This window comes from Buteo buteo, chromosome 24, assembly GCF_964188355.1.
Source record: "Buteo buteo chromosome 24, bButBut1.hap1.1, whole genome shotgun sequence".
NCBI lineage: Eukaryota > Metazoa > Chordata > Aves > Accipitriformes > Accipitridae > Buteo > Buteo buteo.
In genome coordinates, this window is record NC_134194.1 from 20,064,995 (window position 1) to 20,092,708 (window position 27,714).

A 27,714-nucleotide genomic window follows, 5' to 3' on the forward strand; every position below is an offset into this window, starting at 1 on the left:
TAGAAGATAAATAATGGCCTCAGAAAAGTTTATGTGCAAGAGGCCTGAGGTCCTTGGATAGGAAGCTTGACCAGCCCACAGAGGAGGTTAGCTTATCACAATGTGAGAGCGATCAGAAAAAAGGCAGGAGATCCACAGGAAGGACATGAGAAGTAGGAGATGCTGCATTGAGTCATCAAAAAGCAACTGCCTGCCCCAAACCCCAGCAATGGAGCCTCGAGTGATACTACATATCAACAAAAAGAAGTGAGAAAAGGAAAAAACTGGCAGCCTAAAGCAAGGAACAAGGGAAGAACAAGGTGGCAGGCACAGGGCATTCCCCTTGGTATTGGTAGTACCAGCGCAAACCTAGCTGCATGGTTTTTTTTCCAGAATTTATTTAAAGAGCATCTGATGCCTCATGACAAGTTATATTTACACACTGGTTTATCTGTAACAGGACTCGTCTCCAGCCATAGGGACTGGCATCAAGCACAGGACATCGTCTTGCCAGCCTTACTTGGACAGGATTGTTGTTTCCTACAAGCATCTCATCCAGCACAGAAAACACCATCAGCCGGTACATGCACCAGGAGAGCTGTAAAGTACTTGTGGGACTGCTTTCCAGCAAGGAGAAAACATAGGCTGTTACTGTAATACAGAAAGTGTTAAACCAAGATCTCATGAAGGAGGAGGTTAGCAGACAGAAGTCTGTCATTTACAGCAATGCTTTTCAGGCACTTAACAGCTGCAGAGATGCCAGTCAAGCACCAGGTTCCCACAGCGTCTCCCAGGCTTTACATGCTCCAATTTCGACCCAACAGCTCTTTGGACAGTGACCCACCCCGGGTCAGCCAGCAGTGAGCAGAGCCAGCACCAGGCATAGCCAGCCCTTGCCCGCAGCCACCCCGCTGCCCTGGCCCAGGTTCCATTTGCAGGCAGGTTAAGTAGGCAAAGCTTTAGGCATCAATCCAGGACACGGCTTGAACTCAAATCTCTGAGCAGAGGATGGGGGGTCCGCCTCTGAAGAATTTACCTTTTTTTCAGCTCTCTGACTTGGACAGATTTCAGAGAGAAATGAAAGGGCTATAGTGTGCTGCAGGAGTCCAGGGCACCTGCACTGATTTCCTCAGCAAATTCTGCTTATGTTTCTAAACAATGGAAAATTTCCCGAACACTAAGAGAGGACAAAACCCATGCTAGTCACCAGAAAACAGCCAGAATTCAACAATGCTCCAGCTAGCAATCTCATTCTGCTCCTCAAGCGATTCTCCACACAAACCCAAACAAAGGAGCCCATTTACATCATCACCAATGAATTTCTTTACCAGTAGAAAACTTGTACAAGTGCCACGCTTGTGAGTGCCATTATGATTTCTAACAGCCTCCCGCTGACGTTGAACAGACTTTCCAAGCTTCTCTGCATACATTTTGTACTTGATTACCCCACACTTGCTGGAAGAAAAGGAACAAAATGCACTCAAGAGCCACTTGCTTATTCCCGATTTGGGTACAACAATGTCGGATGCAACAACATCATTTTTACCTCCCGGCAACCTCACTGCGCCAGGGCTGGTGTGCACCACACCCAGTCACTGGAGACAGGCATTTCCCACCAAAGGAATGAGCACTTCTGTCCTGGCTTCGCTGGGATAATTTTCTTTCTAGTAGCTGGTATAGCGTTGTTTTGGATTCCATATGAGAAGAATGTTGATAACACACTGATGTTTTCAGTTGTTGCTAAGTAGTGTTTATACTAAGTCAAGGATTTTTCAGCTTCCCATGCCCAGCCAGCAAGAAGGCTGGATGGGCACAAGGAGCTGGGAGGGGACACAGCCAGGGCAGCTGACCCAAACTGGCCGAAGGGATATTCCATACCATGCGACGTCATGCCTAGAATATAAACTGGGGGCAGTTGGCCTGGGGAGGGGATCACCACTCAGGAACTAACTGGGCATCGGTCAGCAAGTGGTGAGCAATTGCATCGTGCATCACTTGTTTTGTATATTCCAATTCTTTTATTACTATTATTGTCATTTTGTTATTATTATTATCATTATTAGTTTCCTCCTTTCTGTCCTATTACACTGTCTTCATCCCAACCCATGAATTTTACTTTTTTTCCTGATTCTCTCCCCCATCCCACTGGGTCGGGGGGAAGCAAGTGAATGGCTGCATGGTACCTAGTTGCTGGCTGGGGTTAAACCACAAAGAACTCATACCCAGCCCTTTGGTTCTGTAACCCTGATGAGGACCCATCTCTACAAGCCATAATGCATTAAGCAACAATGCAATATTCAAAACTAAGTCCAGAGCTTGCAGCAGAACTTAGATCACCCAAAGCTCCTGCTGGAAATTTTCCATAGTGTAACAGTTTATTTTGTGGGCACAAAGAGATCAAGAAAATTAAGTCAGAGTAAGAAGAAAAAAAGTCCCCCTAAAGTGAGTAACTGCACTAAAGCAGCACTTGTGAACAGGCCAAGTACATTTTAAGGGCTGTACATTTTCACTTCCACCATCTTGGAAAAGAAAATGGAGTGACTTTGTTCTGTATGTATATTGTCCACCATTTGTTATTGTCTGTCTGTTGATGCTTACTTGAAAAACAAAATTTAATTAAACCCCACAGTACTGCATAGCTTGCCTTTGAAATATGCCCGCATTAGTGGATCATTACAGTAAATGAAATATAGCTTCATACCGTATTTTTCAAATAACGTCCCAAAACATTTACAAATTAAATAATACTCTTGCAGAGAGAAATTAAGAGACACAGTGTTTAGCAAGGGCAAAGAGATGTTTACAGATGAAGTCTGAAATGAGACATGGAGCCAGTGAGGCAGAGACATGCCAGAGGGCTCTTCTAGACCTTGTCGAGGCGGTTCTCTGTCTACCGGAAACTAGACAAAGAAAGAGTGTGCCAGTGCCAGGCAAGCAGAAAGGGCAGCGTCCCTAAACCCCCAAGGAGGTTTCAGCATGAGCTCATTCAGGGTCTGGGGTGTGCTGGCATGGTCTGCCAAGCCAGAGAAGTGCCTGCACTCCTCTGCATGCAGGAGAGCTCAATGCACCTACACACCCTTTGTGGCCTTTGGAAACTCAGCCAGAGCCGTACAGGTCATAGGGAAGTGAACCTTTGCAACTGACTCAGAGCAGTGAAAATCTGGACTCTCAATGGGCTGAAAAAAGGGATGCAGAAAGGTTCTGCGACAGGATGAGAAATACACTGCTAATATTTACAGGGAGGAGAAAAATAAAGGGAGCTTTGGTTTCTCAGGCTAAGTAAAAGCACAAGCAGGTTAGTGAGTCAGCGTTGGTCATAGCAGCAATGCCTGATGTTAAACAAAGCAAAGCAGCACATTAAAAAGCAAGTGAGTATTACATGAACCTTACAGCTCGGGCTTGGGCTTGAAGAGATCCAAGATTTGTCTCTTCCTTAATAGCATCTGAGGCGATAACAAGTATTCTTTGACAAATTATGTACTCTGAGAAATCATTTTCCCTAAACAAGTGTAGTCCATTACCGCACCCTTCTTCACATGAGCCTGGATAAGGCTGTGCCCTGCAGCTTCTACAGCCCCATCTCCATGGTGATGCACCAATGGAGGTACTGACTCCGGCAAGAAGGCAAACCTCCTCAAAGAAAAGGCTGAAGATGGCAGAGCTCTCACCGTTGTGAGCCCCAGGGAAAGGTGGGCTGTGTGCGCCGAGCGCACGCAGCACTGGCAGGCAGGGCTTTTGTGAGAAGCAGAGCATGCCAGCCTATGAGCAGGCTGGAAATGAAGAAGAAAACCTTGCAAGGGCACCTCTGGATCCATTTTACAGGAAGACAGTAACTAAGATTCACAGCTGCTGCCCATGTCGGGGATCAGCAAGCGGCAGCCGAATTCCCGTAGGTCCTGCTGAGTTCTCATCAGCATGCTGAATCTATTATTTAAAGGGAAAACGTTCAGCCTGGCACATAATCATTAAAAGCTGTCAACTTCCAGCCTATGCAGGGCTTCCTCTGCAGAAAGGATCCTTCCCTGTGAATCAGGGACTCCTCACCAACTTCACGTCACAAAATTAAAATGAACAGCTGCGGCAGGGGGGTGATCCATTATGCATCGCCTTATCAGTCCTACAACAACAATGAGCACTGGGACCCCAACACACTACATAGCAAGGTTAGGCAAAAACCGACAGAATATAGAAAATGTAGCCCAGGAGCCTTCCTAAAGGAAAAATACGGTGGTAGAGGGGCATTGGGAGTGACGTAACAGAGCTGGCACACAGAGCATCCTTCCTGAACTGGGGAAGGAGACTCCGACGAGGCCATGGGGGTCCCAAACTGTCAAAAGCAAAGCAAGTGCAGCACTCGTGCACCAGCAAGGTGGCTGGCTCCCATATGCTGACATACCCTCCTCCCCTCCCACACCAAAGCCTCCATCGGGATCAACAACTTGTGTCCGCTTGCCCATACACCCCCACATCCGCTCTCCCATCAACAGACAGAGTGAACGCTGCCCGGCAGCACTCAGGCAGATTCAGGTTGGCTTTGTGATTTCCAGGCTGTGGCAAAGCCTCCCTGACACTTAAAAGCAGCACAACCGGCTTGCATAAAAGATGAAGATTGCTGAGCCTCCTGCAGCCTTCCTGAGGTGAGAGCAATCTGTGAACGCTGTAATCATGAGGCAGCAGGAGTGTGCCGAAACCAGGGTGGCTAGGCTGCAGCGTGAGAATAAAAATGATGGGGGCTTCACATTCACAGGTATTTCAAGAAACATGCTCATCTACAGCTTTCCAGCACTCTTCTCCACCTCTGAACATACCAAGAATGAGGTTTGAACATTTAAAACAGACCAGACAGCTACTCCCAGTCTGCTGGAGGAAATAAAGGGAATGGGATGTCCGACAGGGAGGAGGGGGCACAGGCCAGACACCTCTGAAAGTGCCTTGCTTCTGCAGTTCAAGGTTAAACATCTCCTTTGCACTAATTTCTAAGTCTGCCTCTCTCAAAAGCCGCGCCAGGTAATTAGAATCATTATAACTATTATTAGACCATAATATTATTATAGCATTTTTGCTACACTTGACATCTGTTGGCTGATAGACTTAACTGGTACATAAGAAATAATTGTGCATAGATTTCTTGCAAATGAGCACCAACACGGAAGACATTAAAGCGTTCTGCGTTGAAAAAGTTAATTTTATGGAAGCATGCTTGAAATAAAAATTCTAAAATTAACAGCTAAACCTTTAAAAACTCTCATTAAAGAAACTATTTGGGTTTAAAGTAGGCAGCCATTGAAAAAAATACTGACTTTTCTTTAGATGCTTAAAGGCATATACCTGGCTCGGTATATCCTTCAGATCAACATATGCATCTTCTTCCCACCTATTTCAGTAACCCAGAGGTTTCTAAATCATCCTTCCACCTTCCCTTCCCTCTCTCTCCAGCAGGCTTTTGAATTATTTGGGCAAAGAGTCTCACTGCACAGAGAACAAGTATAATCAGGACTCTTACAACCTGCTCACTGAAAATCTTATAGAATTATCAGCAAACACACATGTAGAATAAAATACAGCTGCTTGCATCCCACAAAGCCCAAAGGGCTTTGCAAACTGGACTTAGGATGCAATTTATCCACCACCGAGATTGAGCCATAATCCAGAGTGGAACACAATATTTCTACCAGTATTTAACTACAGCATGCAGTCCCCTGGAGAGAAGTAAGGAAGAATCCAACAGAAACTACAGGAATGTTTTAGGGGGGCTGATTTTCTCCCCTGAAACTGAAATTTGGTCAGGGCACCCATCATCAGCTGTGGACTAATAAAGGAGAACACACAGGGCACGGCTTCTCCATGCCGTTGATGATGTCCTTGAAGCAGAGCCTGAGCGAACAGCTGTGGCCAGGTACCTCAAGTTACCAGCCTTGAGAGGCAGAAGAGATGAAAACCACAGAGGAACCCTGTATTGTCCTTGAATTCAGTGGGGCCCAAATTTCACCCCACAGTTACACCAATGCAAAGAAAGATGGTATAGTGGGTGGAAGTGCACTTCAGAAAAGGACCAACCTCTTAAAATTAAAAGAGCTGAACACAGCAGCTCAGTACTTACAGAACTCAGGGTGGTTAGAGGTGGTTCTCTTTGGACAGTGATGTTTTCTCCAGTTAAATGTATTTCAGTTAAAGTAACTCCTCTTCATTAAGCTGAGTTTGCACTGAGAAGGTGACCGGCAGAACCCTGGTCAACGAGGTATCCTGCAACCGCTCCCACAGCAACACACTATTCAGGGATAAAAATGAGTGTAATTAAATTTTCCAGAGCACGTCATTTTTTTTTTCCAGAGCAGAGCAATCATACAAGAAACTTCAAATTGCTTGAGGAGAAAAATGTATTTTTACTGCCTTAGTCACATACAGACAAGCCTAACTCTCACTGAGGACAGGCCTACAGAAAAACAAAGGGGAGCAGGACACTACGGATGCAAATTGCCCCCATGCATACCCCTCTGCTACCAAAGCAGAGAAAGCTGGGGAGCTCTCGGTGAAAAGCAGGGCTGAGCGACTAGAGGATTGCCTCTGAGCAATCCCAGCGAGTACCAGCGAGAAGCCCCAGTTAAGTGAGATTCATGAAAGCTCTTGAAAATTATCCAGGTCTTCAGAAATGGGCACAAGTCCCCCTCTACAGAGATCTGCCCACCACACCTCTGATCAGCACAACAGCATTAAAGCAGGCTTTTCACTCTATCAATCCAACACTTTCAGGCAAACCAGGGGAACTCGGACTAAGCAAGTTCACCTTAACGAGGCACAGTGCTCATTACTAACTAAGAAAAAAAAAAAACAACAAAGCAACTCACACACACACACACTTTGAGGGTAGCCATCAACAATTCCCTGTCACAGAGGGAGAAAACCTCACGTATGGGCCCTCAGAGCTCAGTCCAGGTCTGCTTCTATTCATCTTTTTCATTAATGGCCTGAACAATGGAAGAGAAAGTACTTTTATAAAACCTGAAAGGATGCCCAGCAGTTAAGAGCTTGAAGCACTCCAGAGGTCATGATCAGAATTGATAAACTGAAGAAAAGTTCCAAAAACACCCAGGAATCAATAAAAAGAAAAGCAAGGAAAACAATGCAAAGAACTGTACTTGGAAACAGCAAAAACAAAGATCAAGCGCACCAACACAACACGGGGGAAATCCTTCTGGACAGAGATAACACTGAGGAAAATCAGGGACTGGACTAAAGATAAGACATGTGTCAGTGTTGTGACACCACAGTGCCAGCTGCAAAGCTAAACATCATTCTGTGATTTAAGAGCATAAAATTCCTAATTTTGGGCTGGAAGGCCATGCTCAGTGCTGGGTATCGCACCTAAGAAAGTTGCAGACAAACCAGAGGGTCTGGACAACAAGCAGAGCAGTCAGCAGTGTAAAACGCAGCCACATAGCAGCTGTTGAAGGGTTTCTCCATCCCTGCTCCCATCCAGGGTCCTTATCAGTTCTTGGCATTTAACAGCTGTTTACAAGGACAACCATCCATTGTGGTCCCCATTCTATGAAGGCAAGAGACAAAGTGGCCTGCCTAATTTGCTGCAAGGGCAAGTGAGATGAGGTATCAGGCCCTCCGAGACTGTGATTTCATCAAGTCCCAGAGGGAACTTGCCCCCATCCAGATCTGCACTAACATCCACCACTGTCCAGTCTGGAGCCAAGTATCTCTCACCTGGCCTCAGGACAGGGGCACTGACAAGGAGGCTTTTCCAGCCCGGCATTTCATTTTAGCATCCTCCACCTAGCCAGTCCTACACCACTACAGCAGTGATATCTTACAGCTAAACTAACAGTCTTCTCTTCCCCAAAATACAATAGGGCTCCTCATCCTGCCGAAAGGGCACCCACACAGTAATGCAGAAGAAGCATAGCTGTAACCGTTTCAATCCATGTCTTCATTACCTTTCACAAACGAAGCTCTTCAGCTCAATTTGCCACCACGCTACTTTGGTGGTGAAGACAGCCTTCCCACACGCCGCAGGGCGAGGGATGCTGACCTGGGCTGCCCATGGGGAAGGGCAAGGCTTCCCTCCTCCCCTCTTACCCCCAAACAGCCCCACTGACCAGTGCAATGGGCTGTAGCCACCACCCAACCGAGCAGGCAAGCCCTCCCTACCCCAGACAGAATAATTTGAGGCAGTAATTGCTGAAAGCAATTGAAATCACTGAAACAAGGTGCTTCAAATCAGGCGACAGCAGCTGTGCCTGCGCAGCTGATGCCATACACGCGCAGCTGCACCAAACCCCGACTGCAGGCTCTGCAAGAAATACGGCAAGGGGGCAAGACCTAGAAATCTTATGCAAAAGCAGGGCTTAACTTCCAGGAACATTTAAGATTTCCCAGTGACTCAAGAGGATTTGGGGGTTTGGTTTTTTCTTTGACTCACAGCTTTAGAAGCAAGCTGCCTCATGAACCGCAGCCAGAAGTGATTTGACAAAGTCTTTGTTAGCACACGCGGTCTCCTTTCACGGGGCTATTTCCCAGAAGATCCCCAGTGTTATGTCATTTTTCACTTCAGATGCTAAGAATATCTGTGTGTTAATAAAAAATAGTAACTAGCTTTATAGGGAACTTATCAACAAAGGGCTCAACAAATCTTCATTAAAGCTGATTCACCTACTTCACGAGTGCAAGTTGAACATTATTTCTCAGAGGGGAAAGCTGAGTGGTAAGACAGCTGAGGTGAGTTATAAAAGCCACAGAGAGAGTCAGTTGCAGAGAGGATTAGCACATAGAAAGGTTAACTATTATACCTAAATTTATCCAAATAATCCACTGCCTTGCAAATTCTCAGGGTATAGCTGACATGCTTTCAACCACATCTGCCCAGCTTGACCACATCTGTATTTAAGTAGTCTTCCATTTCCCTGCCAAGACCAGACAGAGAGATGGTTTGAGAGTGCTGGAGAGTTTTTCAGGTGTTTTATTGCTCAGGCTAAAGAAATTCTCAACTGTAAAAAAGGAGAAAGTGGCAGTGGTAGCACCAGCACTGGTCTTGTGTTGCTTTAGGGCACAGCATTGTGGATTCAAGGGCTGTTCTGACAACGCATTAGGAATTGCCAGTTTCCAGCTTATTTCTTTAAAAGGAACATATTTGTATCCCTTCAAATTCAGTAAATACGTGGTCACAGATGGCAGACCCTGGGAACTTGCAGACACTGCTCTCACCTCTGTTAGCTGCACTTCTACATTAAAGTTTCTGTGGCAAGATTGCAGATGCTTCCACTATAGAAATGCCTTGGAGGCTGCTAAAAAATACCAACATGGTCCAGGCTGGTCATTTTCAGGCAGGGTTGGGGGAAAGAAAAGAGAGGAGAAAAGAAAAAAAAAAAAAAGTAGTCCATCCCTTAACAATTCTACTCCCAGAGCGCAAATGAATTCAAAAGGACCGCACAGAGCAAAAACACTGCAGTAGCGTGTTCGGTAAATGACAGGGTGTGTCATTGGCTTCTAACACCATAGAGACTTATCTGCACTTAAAAGGTTTCCTACCACAGCTGTATGCTGGAGCAGCCTCCTCGCGCAGACAGCTCTACCAACAGAAATGCCTGTGCAGATTATACTCCTTTGGCAAGCAAATTAAACAGTATCAGTGAAGTCATACTTTCTGCCTCTAAGCCATATTTGTACTAGGTTAGTTCTATCAGCAAAACACTGTAAAATAAATAACTTGCCCCTAAGAAATTGCGTCTACAGAACTTGTTAGTGTAAACCCAGGCCATCTTGAGAGGCGGGTAGTGTTGATTATTTGTCAAAGATTACTTCTAATGCGAGTGTTAGTCAACCACTTAAGTTAAACATTTTAAGGCAATATTCCAAATAGTGTTTATATACAAAATCCCATTTGCTCAGTTTTCACTGCCTGGCTTTGTGCAACATGTAATTTCACTAGCTCTCCAGCAAGAGCCATATGCAAGCTTGTACCAAAATAATTAAACAGTTTTAAAATTCAGGCCTGGTATTACCGAGTGCATACCCTGAAGCAAAATCCATTTTAATGGCCCAAAGCTACACCGGCAGTACCAGGACACTTTTATTCCACAACTGCCCAGGTGCAAAGGGGGCCTGAGGTCACCCAGCCAGTCCTCGTGTTCAAAGCAGAGCCCAAACTGCTCCCGTTTCGCTGAATTTGTAATTAAAGCCCTTCGGCGTAAGGGATCCTTCCAGCCCAGGCCTCCTGCCCTGCACTTTGCGGGCAGGTGCCCGCCACAGGGCCCTGATTTTCCGTCACTTCTAGAACACGACAGCCCAGGCAGCTGCCCTCACTCCCCAGCCCTGCCCAAGGCCGGCCGAACCTCCCCGGGTTCAGGACAAACGCCGTTACTGCACCCCAGAGGCAGCTCTCCGGGCCCTGCGCCCTCACAGCCTGGGCGGCGGACGGGGGAGAGGGGGGTGTCCCTCGGCGGGAAACCAGGGCGGCGGGCAACCCCCCGCCCCGGCAAGGCCTCGCCGCCGGCTCCCCTCGAACGAAGGCACCGGCAGGACACGCTCCGGCGCGGAAGGCGGCGGCGGCGCAGGACCCGCAGGGCCCGTGTACGACCCGGTGCCCCGGCACCCAGCAGCGGCCCGGGCCGGGGGGGGTGCCGTGCCGTGCCGGGCCGGGCCGGGCCGGGCCGGCGCCCTCCCGCCTCAGCCACCGCTCCCCCCGCCCGCCACCACTCACCGCTCCGCACTGCGCACGCTCCGCTCGGCCCCCGCCCCCGCCCAATCCGCGCTGGCCGATGCGGCGGCCCCGCCCCCCCGCCGTGGCCCCGCCCCCCCCGCGAGGCGGGGGCCGCCGCCTTCGCAGCGAGCGGGGCCGGTCCGTGTCCCGGGCTGGGGCCGGCGGCCCCGGGGGCGGCCGGGGCGAAGCGGCAGCGGGGCGAACCGCGCCCCGGAGAGACGCCCTAGGCGTGGGCAAACGGCCTGTTCCTGACAGCGGACACCAGCCCCGGCGAGGCCGTGCCAGGCCCTGAAGAAATCCCGTCACCCTGAGGGAGGGGCTGGCTGACTGACTGACTGACTGACTGGCGGTCGCCTTTCCGTATCGGTTTTAGGGAAAAAGGGGTAAAAATAAACGGCTTTTGCCCAGTAACCCCTGCTTTCTTTCGGGGTGGCCTTAACACCGCAGCTGTCTGCCTGTGGACTCCGAGCCACCAGGACCTTCGCTTATCGTGCGTCATCCCTCGGGCTCGCCTGGCGCCCCGAGGATCGCCATTGCCCGCCATTGCCCGCCATTGCCCGCCATTGCCCAGTGGCCAGGCAGCCTGCTCCAGCCTTGGCCGGCCTGTGCCTGGGGCATCCCGAGCTCCCCCTGTCCCCCACACCAGGTGGGCGGTGAGGAAGGAGGGGGTGGTATGTGCAAGGTTCACGAGATGTTGTTGTCCTTACACATCACAGCTTCCCTGCAGCTGGCTGCTTCAGCACCTCTACGTTTTTCACACCTTCGGAGGGAGGTAGTGAAGTTTCAGGTAAATACAAGGGTGTTAGTTCACAGCCTTGGCACCTAACGTCCCCGGGACCGCACTGAAGGAGAGGTGAGAAAGTCAGACTGGAAGACACGGGGACTGCCAGGCTGCTGCAGGCATGGGCCCGTGGGTCCGTCCCTTCTGCCTCGTTTGCTCACAGCACCGTGCTGATTAAAATTGGGTGCCAAAGCTTTTCCCACCCCTCTCCTGGCTGGTGACTGAGCGATGGCATTCAGAAATGACGGAAAAGCCACAGCCGTGAGCTACGCAACCCTCCTGCTCGGCAAGGGCTGGGGTGGGCTGTGGCTGAGGAGCAGCTGGTGCACGAGGATGCCCATGGGCTCCACCGTGCACCAGGCAGCAGCCAAAAACACCCTGCCAGCCCCAAAATTAAACCTGCAATGCTTAATTATCCAGCAAAGGATGCTCAGCGACAGCAAGTGACGACCGACAGAATGGCACGGTATAAGGGGACCAGCAGGAAGCTGCATGCCCACTTTGTCCCCTGGGCCAGTGTCCCCACAGCTCTGCTCACACATGTGCCGTGCTTTGCCACCGGCACCCACAAAGATCCTGGCAGCCAGAGATTGATCGTAAGCAAATCTCCGCTTTCATTCCCAGTAAATGAAATGTTTTCAGTCTTTCCAGGTTGGATGTAAACACCTCAAAATCAGAATCTGGAATCAAAACCCACAGAGCCCATCAGAGTGCTCAAAAGATTTATTGAGGTTTATGATTTTTATTAGGGTTTGTGATTTTTCAGGCAGCTACGTGATTTCTGGCAAGATGCAACTCTTGGCCTTTGGATGTGTGAAAGCACCGCCGTACTCCAGCCTCTTCCTTCTTCTCCCTTTGGGGCTCTGGGAGCAGCATTGCCACCAGCTCAGGACTGGGCTCATCCATCCATCTCTGCCCAAACCCTGCCACGGTCTCTCCAGTGGGACAGGCAAGCTGGATCCAGCTTTTCCCCTTGTTTCTGCCAGGTGGAACAGCACTAACAGGATGATCAGCCATCTCTCCAAAGCCATGGTGAGCCCCCTCTTTCAGGCACAGCAGGAGCAGCAGTAAAACCCAAGGCCAGCAGTCAGGCAGGGCTGGCCTCTCCTCTGCTTGCAGCCCAAGAGCCAAACATCGGCTGGGGTGCAGGGAAGGGGAGTTTCTCCCCAGCCACAGCCTAATGGCGATGCCGCAGGGTGCCAGCCTGCCAGCCTCATGGCCCCGTGACAGCCCCAGGCAGTTTGGGAAGTCTTGCTGAGATGCTTGGTCCATCGTCACAGAGAGGAGCACCGCTGCATCCTCGGGCGATGCCAGCCTAATCCCGCCGTCTGAAACTGCTCACACATCAAAGAGATCAGAAAACACGCTCTGCATGTATTATCTTCTGCATTTTGAATTCTTCTGTTTGATCTGATGGGGTGGAGGTTTTTTTCCAAAGGTATTGGAGAAGATGGGTGTGAGAGAGTAATTTAGGGCTGGGAGTAATTTTTCATCAATGTACTTAAAGACAATCACAGCACTAGGAGGGAGGCCTAATTGTGGAGTTGTGTAATTAGTTTTTATGTCACTGCAATTATTCTGTTGGCTACATATAAAGAACATGGCAAAATGCAGCACTTAATTTTAAATCAAGACTTGATTCTCTTTTAGTAGGTAATTGATGTTGATCACATCACTTAGCAGCGACTATAAAATGTGCTATTTAGATTGTAAAAGGATGGAGAAAAGGACTAAGCAGATAGGTAATTGATGGATTGCGGGCTGTATTGGTGGGAGGCAGCATTAATCCATCAGACTTCAGTTGTCTTTGTTTGCAGCCACTTCTGGGCATCGTTAGTGGCCCAGAGCATTAATGAGCGCAGAGCAGCTGATCCCCGCAGCATCACACACCATAGTAAACGGCTGCTCTGCCCGCGTACAGCAGCATCAACAGATGAATTTGCACTTAATGCAATTGATTCCTTGTGTTTAAATACCTTCTTTTAGAGGCAACCTTTGCTCAAAGCAGCTCAGCTTTAAGCACGGGGTGGGATTCGGGGCTGCTCCCTCTGGGCAGAGCATCCTGCCCAGGCATGCGCCAGGTCCTGCCCGCTCCCCTCTCCCAGGCAGAGACCACCAGGCACTGCTGCCCAGCTCCCACAGGCTGCCTGCAAGCCCAGAGCCACTGGCATCCCCAAATACCTGCCACAGGTGCCTTGTTCTTCCCATATCAGTAGTGCCGGGCTGTTCAAAAGAGGAAATCAGAAAAGCTGCGGCTGCAGAAATGGGTTATTCCCTGCCAAACAGCACTGATGTCAACAGCTCCACAAGTTTAACAGTGAACTAGGCTAATGGTCCGGAAATGTTGGGCCAGTCCTATGCCTAAGCAGCAGTGAAGCAGCAGGGAAAGCTTGGTCCCCCCTTAGGCAGGATGATACAAAACTTGCCCTTGATCAGCACAAGTCCAGGTCAATAGATTGACACCACGGTGTGATTCACTGTCATGATAAAATCAATAAAATTTCTCCTTGCCTTTGCTACTGGCCCTAATTACTTGATTTCAAGGATTGCTGCTTCCTGGGCAGGAGCTGGAGGCAAGATGGGCAGTCGCTGCAGAGATGGTGCTAAGGGCCCCAGGGCAACTTTTGGGCCATCAGAAATTCAGATTTTCTTCAGGAAAAGGCATGTGAGTTTGTGCCCGGGACCACCACATGCTCAGCTGGAGCCACCTCCCCTCCTTGGGACTGTCCAGCTTCTCCAGCAGCTCAGCTGTGGCAATGCATTCCGAATTTGGTCAGAAATGGAATTACCTGGCTCATGCCAAATACCCCCAGACTCATAATCAGACATACAATTTAAGTCCAAAAGCAAAATCAATAACAATGTGCCATCGCTATGAAGCCACACAGCGCTGTCCTTCACTGGTTAACTCTTAGGTTTTGGTGTTTTTTTCATCCTGAAGTACCTGCAAGTAGTTTTCGTTGGGGGAAGACCCAGAGGAAAGCCATGAGATGCTGTTCTAATGCAGCTGCAGGCAGCTGACAGGCACTGGGGACCTTTCGGTCCCCCCATGCTGGTGCTCTCATTCATCACCCTGCCTCGTTCACAGGGCTTCTGCATCAAGCTGCTGTCACCAAGAGGGTTTGATTGCCCTTTCCCCCCAGGAGGACGCCAGGACAGTAGCATGAAACGTGTCATTCTCCCAGGTAATAAGCAAACTCCACAGGCTGCAGGAGACTTATTAGGTTGAGTTTCCAGGTGGCAGGTCCAGGCTTTGCACTCCATGCTTGCACCAAAATAGATGGATTTGTGGCCAGACAGTCACTGTGAAGAGAGTCCTACCAAGGCTGTCATCAGAAACACTTTTCCCCTCCAGCCTTCCCTTCCCCTCAGCCTTTTCTATCATGCTGTAGCTCCAACAGATTAGATGAAATTCAGTCTCCAGCGGGTATAGTTGTTTAACAACCTGCAGCTCTGCTGCCATGTTTCACCACCTCCCAGCCCGCCCCGGCCGGCCTCGCCACTGCTAGAGAGCTGGCAGCAGCCACTTTCCACCCTGAGATGAAGAAACACACCTTTACAACTCAAAAAGTGAGTCAAGACCCAGCCTGAGTTCAGAGCAGATGATTTTTGCAGTGCATATGCATCCAGAGAGGACAGAAGTGAACCCTGGGCTTGAGACGAGGTGGCATTGCAGCTGCAGGGTTACACCACCTGCTTTTAAAAAATGCTTTTTCTCACCCATTTTGTGTGCTGGGACACAGGGGCTTTTACAGGACCAGTTCTGCCACGTCAGCATCAGCCTCTCTGAATTGCCATAAGGATCAGATGGGTCCCACTTGCAGCTTCTCATCACCACCAGCCCAAATACTATTTCATTCACCATCAAAAAAAAAAAGAAAGAGACTTATCCAAGGGCTTTTGCCATCAATTCCTTGGAGGCATTGGAGCAGTAAATGGGATGCAATGAGCCATCCCTGCTTGTGGGGAGACTCTGCCAGTGGGGCTAGGGTGCAAAGCATGAGGGTTTCTGGGTGAGCTGCTGCCAGCACGGCGGCGGCACAGCTCGGGGTTGGGATCCTGGCGGGTGTCAGTCCGTGACAACTCTTCTCCCTCTGGAATGTATCCGCAGGATGGCTCGGCCCTCGTAGGAGCCTGGCGGCTTCAGCCAGGGGAGTGAGGGCAGGCTCTGCTTCATTTCAAGAGCCCGGCAATGCCAGATGACTCCAGCATTTCATTACAGGTTATTAATGACACTTTTCATCACATCCAAGCGGTTTGCCGCACACAGGCTTCCCACCGGGCTTCCCTTGCTCTCTTCCGTTTGATATCAGGTTTGGATTAAATTAGATAAGGCTGCAACAGTGATCAATTCAAAGCCACTTTCCTAGGAAGCCATGCACAAATGATTTAGAAGCAAAAAGGAGAATAAAGCCCGTAGCAAGAGCAGAGGGACCTGGCGGATACATAACTGGTGTGAAGGGAACATCAAGTTTTTAGTGCCACCAGCTCAGCTGTGACTGTGAGGGCAGCAGGGACTTTCTAGAAGTAGTCACCTCTAGTGACCAGAGCAGGAGCCTTTCCAGGTGTCCAAGCAGGGATTTAGGTAAGAATAAATTCACTGGCCTGGGGTGCCGGAGGGGGACCGTGCAGGCAGCAACAGGGCAGCTCCATCCTCCACCTCCTCCCCAGGAACACACAGGCCCTAGGCACAGACATGCAGTCCTGGTTATCCCCGGCAGGGCAGCCCAGGCTGAGCCAGGCTCCCTTGGCCCGTGGGCAGACAGTCTGTCCCAGGGCTGAAGGTTTCAGATCCTTGGAAAGCTCCCAGGAAGCACCCATCCCTGCTGCTCCGACTGCCTCCCCTGGGAGCCACATCCTGCCCTGCCACCTCCTCTTCACCACATTTGAAGCATCCCCACACCGCAGCACATGCGGGTTCAGGAGCAAGCACAGGGATGATTAGTAGTAAAATACTTCCCATAAGGTGGAAACAAGGAGACCATAAATCTCAGTGGTGTCGCACACTTAAAGGAGAGGAGACTGTTGTGACCCATTATTCCCTGCAAAAATGGGCTTTAAATCATCATCCATCACCAACGCCCAGCACTGGGTGCTCTGAAGTTGTCCAGCAAAGCCTTTGTGGCTCCTTTCCAGCATGGCGCGGATGACTGCGATGCTCGTTACCTGGAGATATTTATTGTGCCTCAGCACCCACATTCTGCTGCTGCTCATGGTACCTGCCAGCATCCAGGAAGAAAACAGACCTGTAAAACACCAACAAGACCAAATGTGCTTTTTTTTTAGGGTCTCGGGTTCATATCGCTGTAACAACCAGGTTGCAGTCTTTGGGAAAACGGCTGGGGTCACACGATGGCAAGGCATGGGGTGCTCCACAGCAGGGACCTGCTGCCCCATCCATCCCAGCAGCACAGCTGGGGAAATGAAGATGTTATCGAGCAGCAGCGCAGCATGGTAATTGAAAGCCTTTTTGCTGCTGGAAACCCTCAAGGCTGCCAGTGTCTCGGCTGAGCTGCCACTTACCGATGCTTTTTCATTTCCTCTGTTTCACCTAAACTTTCCATCAGATTCCTCATCCATCTGAACTGAAATGATAAATATGGAAATAAGGAGGCATTTACGGCCCCTCTCCTGGGTTGGGTTCATATACAAATAAGCTGTGCTTGCAGCACCCTCCTCTCTGCAACCACTGGCCCGGGAGCAGCAGGGTCTGCCAGGGGCTCAGCAGGGTGAAGCTTTTGGGAAAAGTGAGTGGCAAAGAGAAGTGGGTACTGCCGGCCACATCTCCACATCACCATGGGGAGAAAACATCGGCAAAAGAGATGGGGCAAGCAGAGCCCATGGGGATTTCTGTACAGAAGTAAAAGGGAAAAAGCAACAGCTGAAGAGCTAAAAGTGTGAAGTATGAAGAAAGGCTTTAATTTTCACAAAATATCTTAATCCATTAATCACAGGGAGACTTCTATACAGAAACCTCCCTCTCAATACCATCTCAAGATCATCCAAGATGGTAATAACTGCTTGGCAGGGGAGTAGGAGCAGCAAGGTGGAACAGGCTGAAGCCATGGCCTTGTCTCCAGGGAGAAGAGACCAGCCCTTAACAGCAACAAGCCAACGCAGGGATGAGATGAGCAGCGATGAAGAGGACTGGATCCGGCAGCAGGAGAGCTGCGATGGGCACCGGGGATATTGGTTTCGTCCAAGGAGGATGCCCCAGTGACTGTTGACTTTCTGGAGGTTGCCTGCAAAGGCTGGACAAACCTGCCTGGGTGCCTGAAACAGAGGTTTTAGGGGTTTTCAGAGCAGCGTAATATCTTCCCTTCCCCTCCACCTCCATGCCCTTCTTTCTCTGTTCACACCGCTGCAGCATTCCTTCCCTTGCCCCAAAGAGTTGGGGTATGTGAGAATCATCCTGGACACAGAGGGAAGCACTGCCAGGACAGCAGCTGAGCCCCCAGCCCCACACCATGGGGTAAAAGGCCCTGGACATTTTTAGGATACCATCTGAGAAAGCTTGACTTGGGCTCCAGCCTGAAAAGCCATTGGGATTCTCTACAGCACCTTTCTGCTGGTCACTGGGCCCTCCAGGGAGGTCACAAGCCCGGAAACCCTCCAGCTAATGGGTGGGTTTTGCTGCGGAGGCATCGAGGCAGCAGACACAGCAGCTTGGGTGGATCCAGCAATGGATTCAAAGCTGCCCAGAACAATCCGTTGCGCTGGGAGCCCTGAGCTGCTGCCTACAGCAAGCATCACCCTGTGCATGACAAGCAAGGGTTCCCCTCTGCCTGATGGAGGGCCTGGTTTAAGGAGGATGCCCTTCCTGGCCTTTTTCTTGGCTGGACCATGGATTGATCCATCCCCTGATCCTCACCTAATGCTTTTCTCAGGCTTAACCCTTTCTGCTTTAATCCCACATGCTTCGCTTTACCAGCAACACTAGCTTCACCTTCAGACATTGCATCAGACCAGCCAAGGTCTCCTTTCCCATGATGGTCCCCCAGACCTCAGACTTTCCTGTCATCTGGCAGGTGAACATAATATCTACAAACCCAGCTGCCTTCCTGAAGCTGTTACCTGCTTTCCTCATGGGAGAAAAATAGGAAAAATTAGTATGCAGCTTCTTCCTTGAGAAATCAATGCGATCTCAACTCACTGTGAAGTTCCCTGACTGTTAGAGATGCTGCAGTAGTAAAAACTAACCCTCAGAGGAGAAAGAGTGGGGAGAAAAGAAAGAAAAATAAATTCCAGTGACTAGACAAGGCTAAAATGTTGTGGAGGGCTAATCTCCTGCTAGTGCTGGAGCTTGTTTGGAAGTCCCAGAGCAGGGAGGGCTGCAGAGTGGATTCAGTCCAGCTGTTTATCACTCAGCTAAGAATCAGCTGTAATTGTTAATTCTAATTAAAGCTGTTGGGGGAAAAAAAAAATGTAATCAAGAGTTTCCTTTCAAAAAAAGACATTTCAGCTAAATTAAAAATTTCAGTTTTTAAAAAAGGGGGGTAAATGTTGAAAATTTTGAAACAACCCATTTCAGCATTTTCAAGATGAAAAGGAATATATTTTGTTGTGAAATGCATCATCAATTCAAATGTGTTTTATCTTACAGTCTGAAGAGCAAAAATAGTTTTTAAATCAAAGCAAAAATGGTATTTTTAGGCTTTTTTAAAGAAAAAGCCTATCTGGGGGTTTCTGTCCTAATTAAGACTGATTTTTTTCCTTTTTTTTTTTTTAATGGAATAAGCTGTTTCTACTTAGCTCTACTCTAAAATGCTGGGCTGGTGCTTTTCTTGGCGTGTCCTCTCATCTCTACCCACCACTCGACCCCAGGATACATGGGCCATGCTTACACCACCCTGCTCCCGGTGCCAGCACTCGCTAAAATCCCCTGGGGCTCAAGTCAGGCTTTACAAGACTTCACAGATTTAAACCAGCACCAGCAAAATGGCAGAGTAACTGGGTTTTATTATCATAGTGCGATTTAGAGTAATTAGAGATCAAGAACAGCCCACTTGCATGCTCAGGTTGGTGCCATGCAAGCCCACCTCCAGCTCTCCTCCACATACTTAATCCCATACCCAGCTGCTTGCCCCGCTGAGCTTCTTCCTTGCTGGAGAGGGAGCTGGTGGACCACTGAAAGAGGAAAATCTGCTTTGGTTAGTCTTGCTGCATGTGTAAATTCCTAAGATGAAAAAGGTCTGGAGGAGCAGAGCAAGTTGTGATGCCCGTGCTCAGAGACACTTTACCATTTGTATGCTTGCAACCAAGATAGACCCTGCAGCATGATGCCGTGGGATCTGTGGGAGATCCCAGACATGGCTTGCATCCCAAGGATTCCCCTCCATAGGATTAGGAGATCACATTTATCATGCTGAGAAAGTTGCTCAGGGTCTGTTAGATGAACGGCACCGAGTAACAGAGAGTTTGCAGTCTGTCTTCTGGATGGGAGCACTGAAGGAGGGAGAGAAGCAAAAAAAAAAAAAAAAAAAAAAAAAAAAAAAAAAAGGGTTTTGAATAGAAGCTGGAAGGGGAAGGGGACACCAGGGAAGGAGACTCAGCCAGGGAGGAGCTCAGCAGGAGCACAGGAAGGAGGCAAGAGAAAGGCAGCAGAGCTCCAGGGCTCTGCTGGAGACAAAAGGGAAATAGAAATTGCTCTGCAGCAGTTTCAGCTGAGAACAGAGGGGAACCACACAGGCTCCTCGTGCTGCCCAAGTACATTTTGAACAACAAAAAGACTCAGGCTCTGGCAGCAAGATGAAACCCATGCAGGCCTGGAGGGAGGGTAGCTGGGAGAGGGGCTGCAGGCAGGGAGGGGAGGCAGGGCTCTCCCAGCAGGCAGGGCATGCTCTTGCCCAGCCAGAGGCAGAGTGGCACTGCACTTGGTGCCAGTGCATCCACCCCTCCAGCAGGCTGATTTTGGTTTACATAACATTTTTTGATTGCTCTTTCCTCTGGGCCAAGGGAGATTGCTCTCTAGCTCCGCAGTGAAGGGAACAGCCTGACCAGCATTTCCCTGTGCTGCCCAGAGGGATGCATCCAGCTACAGCCTCAGAGAGGGCTCAGCAACAGATCTCACCCCACTGCCACCCGAGGGCAGCTGTGCCGGGGAGAGCTGTCACCCCAGGAGACAGCACAGCCACCAATCTATCAAGACAGAAAATACTAAGCCCTGGTGGGAGGCTGCAGGGCCCTTGGCCAGGGAAGAGGGTGCAGTTAGATCATGGCTGCTTCTTGCAGGGAGCAACTGGTGGATAAAGCCTGGAGCACAGCAAGCCTCACATTAACCCAGCCCTGCGTCTTTGTCTCCTGATACAGCTACTGAATACCATAGCAGGACAGCTCCCTCCCACTGGGACCCAGGAAGATCCACAGAGGAGCAGGGTCAGTGTAGAGATTAACAAGCTTTGTACTTATGCTCTTGTAACAAGATGATGGGCCTAGCAGGGAGCAGGAAGGTCCAGCTGCTCCCTAGGGGAAGCAGAGCCAAGATAACCCCAGCAGAGATATCATCCTCACCAGCAGGCAGAGTCCCACTAGGTCTGAGCTCAGCCAGGTGCTGGTTACAGGGTCCACCGGCAGTCCCAGGTACGGCTTGCGATGAGCCAGGTCCAGAGCCCACTCAGGAGCAAGAGGAGATGAGCCAAGGACAAGGCTGGAAGCATAGCTACAACATGGGTCCAAAGTTCATCTAGAAAATAGAGCCAGAGACATAGCTACAACATATGTCTGAGGGTCTATCTAGGAGCAGGGCCGGAGACAGAGCTAGAGCCAGGAATTCCTGCAGCATCACTCATAGAAGGAGTAAAGCTCCAGGGCTGAGCTTAAATGGGGCTCCTGTCCCATGGGTATAGTGGTGTCAGGTGAGGCTGGTCAGGGCCATTAAGGGCTGTTGGCCCTTTGGGGCTGATCCAAGCTGCATATAACCCTTGGCAAACAGAACCTACCCAGCAAGTAAGCACAGCTATGGTAGTCTGATCTAGGCAAAGCATTGCCTGCTGTGATGGCAGCAACAAGGGCTGAAGGGGAGCACAGTCCCATATGAGCCAACACCATTGCTGATGCCCTCTCCAGAGGTGATGGGGCAGCATGTGGGGCTGGAGGTTCCTCACCAGTGGGGCCAAGCGGAGCTGTGGCCATTGGCTGTGGGTCATGCCACGGGTGGGCAGGCAGCACCCCCACGAGAGCAGAGGTAGCAGGGGAGACACAGAGGGGATAGCGCACCACAGCAGGGCTTTGTGCATCTAACTCAAAATAAGCTTTATTTTTTTAAATCATAGCTAAGAAGAGTGATTTTTCTCTTTTTGTTATTGTTTTAAAGCTGTAAATTATTAAAAGACTTATCATTGCTCTCCCAAATCACTCTTGGGCAAACAAAAGACAGTTCTAAATTTGACAGTGCTTTGCAGCAAAATGAGTTGGGTGTATTTCGCTCATGATTTGCCCTTGGCTCCCTTTAGCCATGTCTTAAACTACTTCACTGTTTGGTCTGATTAGCAGTGTCTCCTCGGGGGCAGAGGAGGCCCTGGAAGAGCCGGAGGGGTTGCAGGTCAAGATTAAAGTGCTCTGCATGCCATTAACTGTCAAAACTATAACTAGCTTAAATCAGTGCAATTAGATGGCTCACAGGTTACAGGAGTAACGGCTGCAGCTTTTCATTCTGCATGCCGTGTGCTTAAAGCACAGCCTTGACATTAAAGGGACGTGATTAAAAGCAAGCGTCGGGGGCTGAGACCTGGTGGAGGAGCTCAGCAGGCAGGGTTAAGTCCACAGCTTCCTCTGGGGTTGGACGCCCCCGGGTCTGGAAAAGATCTCCAAGCATTAGCAGAGCCGGCTCAGCTTTTAAGTCTGCAATGCCATCTTGTGATGACAGCTGGGAGTGGAAATTGCAGGGTCCCCTCTGCGGAGTCGGATGAAATGCGTGGCGCTCGTTCAGATGGATAGAAAGCGCAGAAGCACCTCAGTTTAACAAGCCAGGGGCTAAAAGAACATTTGTCTCAAATAGAAAAGTCCCTATTCTTGCTTTGAGAGAGTGAAAATGATTCATTCACTTAATATTTCTCTTTCTAGAACATTTATCTGGCTACAAAAGCAGTTTCTTTCAGGTTGAAGAATCTGACTTGTGTCTCTCCTTGGGTGCTGAGGGCTAATTTTTCTTCTCAGCATGGAAGGACACAGTGCCACCTGTGTCATGAGCTGCTGTGGAAGGACCTCTGGTTCCAAGGGCCATATCCAAGCAGTAAAGGTACTTTTCTTCCCAGACTGAAGATGAAGAGTTCAGCAAGATCAACTTTGCTGTGAACATCCACACTGACCTCAATGCTGAGATGCGCATGTAGGGGTATGGAGAACCAGTACAGGAAACACAGGATTTGTGAAGCTGGAAAAAATGAAATCAAGTGCCAGCTAACGGGAACCAGAGCGCAGGTGAGCTGGCTTTCTTCTTACCCCTGATACTGCACTTCAGACACATGAGGTAGGAAGAGTCAGCTCAGAAGCAGCTGTGAGCTGCCAACAGCAAAAACCCCTGCCCTGAAACAAGCAGAAGAAAAGTTGTAGTCCTGCCAAGTCCCTCGCTGGGAGAGAGACACATCTACACCTTTCCCAACCTCTGTTGGATGCCTTAACACCAGCTCGGTGCTCCTGCCCAGGCACAGCAGTGTAGCTATAACCTCTCTCACTTGGGATCCATTCAAAGGAAGATTTTCACTGGGGCTTTATGCTCCACTGAGACATTTCAAGGCCTTTTGGGAAAGGCTGGGATCCCTCCCCTATGCTCCTCCTGTAGCTTAGGCTCTCAGAGCTTGGGGATGCCACCGATGCTCAGCTGGAGCTGTCTCTTGCCTCAGGCAATCATCCACTCCACCTCTGTCTTCTTCAAATGCTTCTTGGTCTTTTCACAGCCCAAGGTGGGCAGCTATTCTTCCTGGATGTGGGGATGCTCATGCAGGCCATGAGATGGGGGATGCTACTCTCCGACGCAGCCTGTCCTGCCTCGTCCCAGGAAGCACTGGGCTTGTTCTGCACAGGACAGCCATGGCTGCATGCAGGGAGAGAGGGTGGTGCTGAGTGGTGGAAAGTGTTAGGTGCTTTCCCAGCTAGTGATGAACCTAGTGAAGGACAAGAGTTTCCTGGCTATGCTCCAGTGCAGAAGATCCAGCACTGATGAACAGCTGCTATGCTGGTGGGATAGGTAATAGCAAACACAGAGAGCACTTCGTGATTTTGTTACTGGAGGTCTTACTGCCTGTGGCTGAGGGCACATGCCCACAGACGGGGATGGATGATGAGCTCTACCGAGACCTGGAGCAGGCTGTCTAAGCGACAGCTCCAGTTTGGAAGCTGTATAACTCATTAGCGCAGCATGGGGCCCAAATTAATACGCCTTGCATCCTATAATAAGACATTTTCAGCAGGACCAGGGAGATACTTCAAAAGCTTTCTGAATGCTAAATACCAGAACTCAGCAACTCTCGATGCCAGGACCAGCCTTTCACTTCACAGCATAGATTTTCCTGCATTCCCGCACAGCCTTCTCCTCTAGTATTTGGGTTTGGAGCATTGGTTTATCTCAAAAAAATGCTTGCATGTTATTTGTGAGCTTTGGGTAACAGGTGTCATACCAGGTGAAACGCAACGGCTCTGCCATGGGTGGGTATCAAATGAAGCCCTCTTTTGCCACAGCTTCCTGGTGAGCGTGCTCTCTAGATCTGCTGCATCTCTCCGAGGGGATGACAAAAGCCTTCTGAAACAGGCTGAGCCCAGCAATGTCATGCTTGGAGTCTGTGCTGCAGCAGCCTGGCCAGACACCGGTCTGCAGAGCTGAGCATAACCACACCGTGACTGGCAACAGCAACTGGCTGGGCAACAGGTCCTTCTGCCTGACCTCCCGCCTGCTTCCAGGCCTCCGGATGGGTCAAATACAGCGGTTGCCTGCAGCAATACCCCAGAAGTGTCCACAGCGCTGGCTTGACTATCCGAGAGCTGGTTTCATGGCGGTTTCATCTGCTTAGCTGTGTTGGTCTTCCTCCTCTCCTAGGCCACAGCTGATGTCAGCAAACATCACGTTGTTCTTTGATACCAAGATCCCTGCTGGCCTGTTGTTCACCTTAGCTTGGTGGAAGCTAAATACATCCTCCTTTTCTCTTGCAAGTGCAGTGTTGGGGACCGAAGGGACCGAGACACTTTGTTTCAAGCCAGATTAGAGATACAAGTTGCCACACAACGAATGCACAGCCAGCCCTCAGAAGAGCTCCTCTAGTCTAGACACAGCCTCCCTTGAACTCCCTGCATCCTGGCAGAGCCCTGCAGTTTGTCTTCAAAGCAACTCAACAGGCTCCAGAAGCCTGTTTAACCCCGTCAATGCTCAGTTACAGAATAAAGGAGGGATCACATCCGAGAGGTTTTGCTCCCATAAATTAGCAGGATGGGTTAAATCAGGACATGAACCACTGTCTGCTGGCACAGTACACCCACCTGAGGGACCTGCAGTAGCATGGAGCTGTAATGCTTCAAAAACACGCGTGCTACAAGCCTGGGATGGGACAGACCAACGTCTGGAGCTCCTGCAACAGCAAGAGCGATGCTTCAGTGTTATCCTCAGCTCCGAAACCGCCCGTGCCCGGGGACTTGCTCCCTGCCTGGGGTCACCTGCTCTTGTCCAGCTCCAGTGCTGCAGGCTCGGTACTGTGATTCTTCCATACCTAACGGACCTTGGCTTAGCAGCATCTGTGCCGCACGGACAGTCTCCGGAGTAAAAGAAAAAACAAGACTGTGGGAGGGGGAAGAAAATTCAGTAAATCGCTGCAAGAAAAGTTCTGCAAACGTGCTGCGTCAGCCAGTCCCGGTTCCCTCGGCTGTTTACTGCCGCAGGTACCGTGGCTGTAACGTGCAAAGCAGCCTTGGGGCATTAGCTGGGCTCTGATGAAAAGCGCTTTTATAACCTCAATTGTCTGTCACAGCTGGGGACTGGAGATGGTAGCACACTGTATTTGTTCCTACAGGCACTGCACGGTGAGGTACGAGCTAATCCTCGACACCAGCAGTTGTTCTGACCCCGAGCGAAGGAGAGGAAGGGAGGCCCACGCCGTTTTCTCCGCCTTTTCTCCCCTTTCAGGAGGTTACCAACTTCATCGCCACCCGGCCCCTCTCGGGACAGGCTGACCGGCCCCGCCACCTCTCCCCGGGCCGCCCCTGGCCGGGCCCGCCCCGAGGGGAGCGGCCGGGGCGAGCGGGGCGGCGCCTGCGGAACCACCTCGGCGGCGCGGCGGGGCTCGGCCTCTCTCGGCGACCGCAGCCATGACGGAGCGCAGCGGCGCGGGGCCGGGACGGCCGCCGTGAGGCGAGGCGAGGGTGCCGGGCCGCCTGCCCCGTCCCTGCCGCCGTGAGGTGAGGTGAGGGCTCCGGGCCGCCTCCCCGCCGCCGTGAGCTGAGGTGGAGGCGCCGGGTTTCCCGCCGTGGGTCTTTCCGCCACCGGGGCTGGAGGCCTGGGGTGCCTCACCCCTCCCCGGGGCTCTGGAAACGGAAAAAGCCGCCTGAAATATTACCCCCCCCCCTTTTTTTTTTTTATTAAATTGTTATTAATGGCCGAAAGGCGGTGGTGCCCGGCGGCCGGCGCTGGCTGATAACCTCCGAGGCCCTGGGACTGGAGGGTAATTTGTTCAGGCTGTGCCGTTTAGAAGCAATTTCTCAGCCTATTATTCCGTTTGATTTTTTTTCCCCCCCTTCCGCAAGCCAAATCCTAGCTGTTAAGCTCTATTAATATAGATTTAATTAATCGAATATTTGAAGTGATGTTTCTCTTGTGCTCTCTTTAGGGCTTCCAGCTGATATGCAGCTTAAGCGTGTGTGAAGGGATGGCTGTAAATCGGAGGTCTCGGGTGGCAAGAGAGCTGTCTGGAAGATACAGCCATCAGGTAAAGGGTCCTCACCGGTGGCCTTCGTTTATGAAAACCCCCGAGTTTTACAGGAGGTGGAAGCAGCCAAGTGAGGTATCTTCTGGAGGAGACTGCTGCTCCGGTAGTGTGACCTGCGGAGAGGAGATGTAAAGGAGTAACATGTACATGAGGCACAGGGAGAGCTCAGGAGCCTTTTGAGCTACGTGGGTGAGGTTTCTCCACGAGCCAGTGTGGGGAGATGTGCAAAATGACTGTTTGTTCTGCCATACTAAGTAAACTAAATGGCCTCTGCTGGCTTGTGAATGGGCTGTTGCGCCAGCCTCTGCTGCTCTGGGGTGGAAATAATAACCTGGTTTATCTAGTGAAGCACACAGTGCTTCCAGTTGCTGGAGGAACCCCTGATGAGAGGAGGTGTTAGAAGCGAGGCCCGCATCGCCAGAGGGATGTGCTTTTGGGCCTCTACTTCCTTCTGTCCTTTAAAAACTCAATTTTAAGTTCTGTTTTATCCAGCTGGTAGTCAGCTACCCATTGCTGCTCAGTGCCTGCGATAGTGTTACAATGCTGGGAGAGAAATGCGCTGCCAAGTTGCTCCTGGCACCACAGGTGCTGTTCTGGCCCTAGATGGTGCCAGGTTTTGGCAGCGCTCTGCATGCTTAAGAGTGGACTAACTCCTCCTCCGTGGAGTTAATCCTAGACTGGATGCAGACAACGTGCAGTCAGAAAGTTAAAAAAAAAAATGTTGTGGACATTTTGTTTAATACTGCATCTTTTGTATAAAAATGAAGGTCGGCTAATTAACTGGTCAGTGTTAAGGGTTGAATTTGGGGCCTTTACAGTTACTTCTGTTAACTGTCTTTGTATGTTTTTTAATTACAGGCAAATGGTTTGCATGTTTTGCTGCAGGTGGGGGCTTGCTGGAGCAGCAGTGGTTCTGAGAAGAAAAGAAATAAGCTGTTGGCGCTGCTTTGAAGATGCTCATTTGAAAGAGATTGAGAAGATGGAAATGTAGAGTCCACAACTTAAATGGGACTACTGGAGAAGTACTTGTTTTCAGGATCTGGGTGTAGTAACTTGAAACATCAGAGGTGGTTGGGGCAATGTATAACAAGAATTACGTATACAATTTGCTGTTAATCCCCTCTCACTGCTTGTTTAAAATTATATTTTTTCTGTGACCTCTATTTATTAAACTTATTTAAACTTGGTCATTCTGCTTTTTCATTATATCGTAAGGCTGTCGGGTACAGCAGGATTTGAAAGTCACCTTGAATTCTTGCTTGTGGGAGACTCTGGAGAGGCAGGAATGAATGGGATGCTGGACACCTGGTGCCCTCCTGCCATGCACACACACTCTTCTCCAT

General features: G+C 50.1%; 1 protein-coding gene, 1 long non-coding RNA gene and 1 other non-coding gene across 6 annotated transcripts in view; 2 read left to right on the forward strand and 1 right to left on the reverse strand.

Moving 5' to 3' along the window:
• The window catches only part of SIL1 (SIL1 nucleotide exchange factor), a 100,246-nt gene extending 89,512 nt beyond the window's left edge, over window positions 1-10,734 (reverse strand). For 2 of the 4 annotated variants that reach the window (XM_075056649.1, XM_075056652.1), the window contains exons 1-2: window positions 9,190-9,556; window positions 6,080-6,247 (exon numbers count right to left, since the gene is read on the reverse strand). The gene's annotated coding sequence lies outside the window, so the exon portion shown is untranslated. Of the gene's footprint in view, window positions 1-6,079; window positions 6,248-9,189; window positions 9,557-10,684 lie in introns of those variants that run through there. The other 2 variants (XM_075056651.1, XM_075056653.1) reach the window with 2 other exon arrangements.
• Window positions 10,735-25,691: 14,957 nt separating this feature from the next.
• On the forward strand, window positions 25,692-27,561 carry LOC142044310 (uncharacterized). Its single transcript, XR_012654291.1, has 3 exons — window positions 25,692-25,844; window positions 26,273-26,371; window positions 27,230-27,561. It is a non-coding gene; the product is annotated as an uncharacterized LOC142044310 (long non-coding RNA).
• On the forward strand, window positions 26,859-27,063 carry LOC142044583 (small nucleolar RNA SNORA74). Its single transcript, XR_012654369.1, has one exon. It is a non-coding gene; the product is annotated as a small nucleolar RNA SNORA74 (small nucleolar RNA).
• Window positions 27,562-27,714: the final 153 nt, after the last annotated feature.